A 4,976-nucleotide genomic window follows, 5' to 3' on the forward strand; every position below is an offset into this window, starting at 1 on the left:
TATGACTCATAAGGCAGGGATCAAACCACTGACCTTTTTGCTGGTGGACAGCCCACTCTACCCTCTGGGGCACAGCCGAATGCAATTATTAAAATTTCTACTGAAGCATATCACCGGAGCTTTTGTAATCCCAGCCTTAAGGATGGTTCAAGGGAAAACGGAATAAGCTCAATATTTTAGGTTCCATTAAATCATAGGAATCAGAGCAATAGAGTATATTGCAATGGTACAAAACATGTATTTAAACTATTGCCAACTAATTTGGGCTTCTGTTCTTCACACTTTTTCTCTTATGTTTAAATGCTTGTGAATGAAATGCACTTTGTACCATGAGTAAAGTCATCTGATAGTTACTATCATCAATAGTTATGAGGTCAAGTGCAATATTGTTCCATTAAAACCAAGCAGCCTCTGTGATACCACTTAGCTTGCTAGAGTGTACTTCATTTAAGAGTTAACCCACACTCCTTTTACTTTTTAATTGGTTATAATTGTTATTTGAGTACCCTGAAATACATTAAGAGCCTATAATGCTAAACACACTATAAACAAGGTATTTTTAACTCATTATCTCTTATATGCTCACAGATCTAAAATGGCTACAGCTCAGACTCAACACGAGCAGATGTTCTTGTAGAGGAAATGAAATTGTTACCCAGTTGCAAGTGAAACCTCTGGGCTGTACGACATGTCACACGTTTAAAGAGTGTGATGTCACAGCGGGTTATGCAACCCTCTTTGAACCCTGGTCGACAGATTGATCAGATAACAAGCAACAGCCACCAGGAGGAATCAAGTGACAGTTGATCAGAGGGAGAATTTACAACACTATAAACCTGAACACTCTGTGCTCTGTCCAAAAAGCCCAGGTCCATATCAGGCTGGTTGCTGTATGTTTTGTTCTGACCTCCATGGCTGTAGTGATCCTGCTGACACTGTCTTCATGTACAGTCTTATCACCCCTAGGGGTGCATAAGCTGTTCTAAAGAGGATCCTTTCTAATTTTTTAGTCATACACATCATTTCTAGCTGTTACATTACAATAGGGTATTCAAATCTTTCCTAATTAGATCATGTAATGTGGAAAAAATTACACAAAAACACTAATTGAAATATTGTTTGAAAAAGCAGAAAAGAGTTAACAGAAAGCCAATCACTTGTAACAGCCACAGATTCTGGAGCCTTTCCACTGTTTCGTAAATGATAGCTTCATGGACCTGGCTATTTTGTGACTAAAATGCTGACTAAAGAGACTGAATAACTATGCAATATTTATAGCCTAGCCTATATTATAGTAAACCTCATCACTTACCAATCAGGGTCCTGAATCATGGAAATAACTTTAGCGGCTAGGTAGATTTCCGTTCTATTTGATGCACCTTCCATCTTGAAAAGCTAGTAAAATTGCCTAAGTCACACTCATAACATAGGCCATTATTCTACGGGGGTAGAATACCATGATCTGTTAAACTGAGGATGTAGGCGATTTTACCAGAGGTGGCCAGCATCATGAGGAGATGATTGAGGCAAGAAAAATTATAATGTGGCCCAGTCACATCAGCATACAATCATTTAATTTGATGTCACAGTTAGTCAATTTGAATTATATCAGCTTGATAGACGCATTAATTTGATAGCATCATAAATGTCATTGGTGGTTAAATGGGAAGTTACCTGTAATAGTATATATTTTAGGCAGTCCACAAGTATTAAGAGGAAATTAAATGTCTGGTGCTGACAGCTCCCATTGCCTTTGGGACTGATTTCCAATCGCAATGTCAAACTAATGATATCCACTGTGGAGAAAACAATTCTGAGAACTTTATGTGAGAGTGAGTGAGGATGTAAAGGCATGGTATGTGTGTGCGTGTGTGTGTGACTTTGTAAATCTTTGTTAATCTAGTGTGGGTAATTTAAAAGAGAAACAACCTCTCGGCCCATCAGAAAGAAGTCTATACAAAGATATGTGCACTGACAGCACACTGAAGCTCCCCCTGGTCATACACAGTGAGGCGTATGAGTATGTGCACTTAAAATAACCCAGACAGGACAAGACAGGCTGAGAAAGCTGAGTGTATCGTCAGTAGTCTGGAATAATCTGGATTAAGCCTGATGACAGACCGGTAAAGAGCGGTTAAATCCTGGCGGGGTTATGTTGTTGTTTGTCTCACCACATTCTCTGTTGGGACTGTATTGGTTCTCTGGCTCCATTGATCCTCCTCACAAACATTTTCCACCCCATACATGCCATGACCTATTTACAGTCTACGGCCCTGACACCAGAGTCTTTTCGTGCAATAAATACAGAGACCATAGAAGCTATTAAGCTGTATTCAGTTAAATCATTATTGCTTTCACTAGACTATTGTTGGTTGGTTGTTTAGTTTGGTCTGGTTTGGTTTGGCAGGTTGGTTGGTTGGTTAGATTGGTTTTGCTGGTTGGTTAGTTTGGTTTGGTCTGGCTGGTTGGATTGGTTGGTTTGACTGGTTTGGTTTGGTAAGTTGGTTGGTTAGACTAGGTAGTTTTTTTTTATTGTTTTTTCAGCACTACTGAATTGATTTTTAGAAGGTTGTTCTAGCATTATATTTTTTCCAACATTGCAAGATAGAGCGTGTTTTTTTTGGTTTATTCTTCTTACACTTGGGAGTAATTCATGGATCTTGATGTTTTTCTGGCATTTAAAGAGGACTCGTATCCATGAGTGTGTGAATTTGGTGCATCTTGATTGAATTTAAGGTGGCTGTTTGAACTTGGCTGAGTGCCATTTGAGTTATTATAAACATTATCTTCAACCAACAGCAGGACTTCAAAGAGATTTGTCCATTTGTTTATTTCTAGCAAGAGAATACACATCTCCCCTGGGTTCATTTGACTGTCGTGTTTATGAGAAGAGTGTAGAAGTCAGGGAACCTTTAACACGTTACATAAGACAGTTACAATGAGGCCCAGCTGTCCTGGTGAGATAAGCAGAGCAACAAAGAAAAACACTCTCTCACACACACACAATCCGTGGGGATTTAAAAGTGCTATTATTTACAAGGCTTATCTCAAACTTGGACATTGCATGTCACATTTTTCTTTATCTTTGTCAGACTGCTTCCTTTTTCTCCTTCTTTAAATTCTCAAGGGATTGCTGTATTCGTCAGTCCTTCACTTTGGTCCAGCCTGAAATATCTACTAGATAGATTATTAGAATTGCAACCTAACATAACTTTGCTTATGTTTATATAAATAATTCTCTGTATTAATTCAAAAAAGTTAGCTTGCTTAAATGCTGAGCCAAGATAAAAGGCAAAGCAAACATTAAAGCTGCTAAAAATCAGCAGGTTAACTTTGTCAATATGTTAGCATGATAACATTAGTGCATATACGCTACTAAATGCAGCTTTACTTTTAGAGACTTTCCCTTGATATAGGATGTGACGAATTTAAAGAGCCGCCATGTTTATTTCAAGCTGAAGGGCCATGCCGGTCTCCATTAACCCTGTAAGGCCGTGGGAGCAAACTTCTGCAGAGCGGAGTTGTGGGACTATGATCTGTAGATGTTTGTGTAACCTGAGGCATGAGCTCGAGGACGCAGTGTTCTTCTGTCGGCTGGATCACCACCCTGGATTATCTGGACAATTTAACCCACAGGCTAAAAACCAACCAACTTTAACCCCTGACCTCTCGTGCAACAGATTTACTGTATGAAAGTCAAAGTGAAACTGAGCAGCCGGTTTTGATTTTGTGATCAGAGCGACTGATTTACACAGAGAGGCCCAGCTGACTCACTTTCTTACCTTTGTGCAAGTCTTGGCTAAAGGATCCACTGTCCGAGTTACCTTCTAGTTGCTGTTGTCGTTAGTAAGGACCTTCTTGCATCATTATTATCATTTCAACAACCAGACTGACAGTTACACAAGTGTTCCAGGTCTCTCTCTCTTTTCTCTCCCATATTTCTCCCCCCTTTACCCAACCGGTCAAGGCAGCTGGCCGACGACCTTGACTCTGTTCAAGGTCAGAGGCCAACAGAGAAAACTGTTGGGTTACTCTATAATATTGTAAGGTCTCAACCATACTATGCAAAGTGCCATGAGAAAATGTACAGTATGTTGGGATTTGGCCCCATGCAAATAAAACTGAATTTAGATCAAACAATTAACAGTACGCTCCAAATGTTTATAAAGATTTGTAAGATTATATGAAAATATGAAGACAAGAGAAAAGAGTCAATGAAGTGAATTCTATGGTGACTGACGAGTGGCAGAGTGGCAATGGAAAAGAGAAACCAGGAGAGGTGGGATCAGACAGCTGAGCATGGAGTGACTCACACTACTCAACCTCATGGTAATCTTGTGACTCCTCACTCCCCCCCACTCCCTTTGTGTTGATGCTTCCACTGTTCCCCCCACCCCTCCAAGAACCACCAGTGACAACTGCGTGGGGATGGGAAATGGAAGAGTAGTAAAGAACATAGTATTATCCTCTAACAGTAGAGGCCTGTAACTGTGGCCTTTAAAGAGCCCCTGACATTCCTACTTCAGGATCCAGTTACATTCCATAGTCAGAACAAAAGAGAGCAAGAGATTGGAATTGTTCTGTGTTGCGTCAGAGGAGGGTAAAGATGAATGTGAGAAAAGAAGCAGGAGGTTTTTTAATAAAAAATCGACACCCCCTCACATTACAGAGGAAGCGAGGACTCTTATGTAACACTAGCTGCCACTTTTTTGTGCACACATTGAGGAAAAGAAGCCCCAGGAACTAGATACAGACACGTGTCTTAAATGTCATAATCACCATGACACTACATAAACTAACCTGAAAACAATCGTAGCGCAGGTTTAGACAACTATGAATCACTCCTTTTTTCTTCTGTCATTCATCATGTTTCTCTCTCAATCCTGTTCTCTTCACTCCCTTTAGCTGAATTGTGAGAAAGGGCGTCAAATATAAAAAATAAGGGAAGAATAAAAGAAATGTTTTACATTTTGGAA

Source organism: Pleuronectes platessa, chromosome 2 (assembly GCF_947347685.1).
Source record: "Pleuronectes platessa chromosome 2, fPlePla1.1, whole genome shotgun sequence".
Classification (NCBI taxonomy): domain Eukaryota; kingdom Metazoa; phylum Chordata; class Actinopteri; order Pleuronectiformes; family Pleuronectidae; genus Pleuronectes; species Pleuronectes platessa.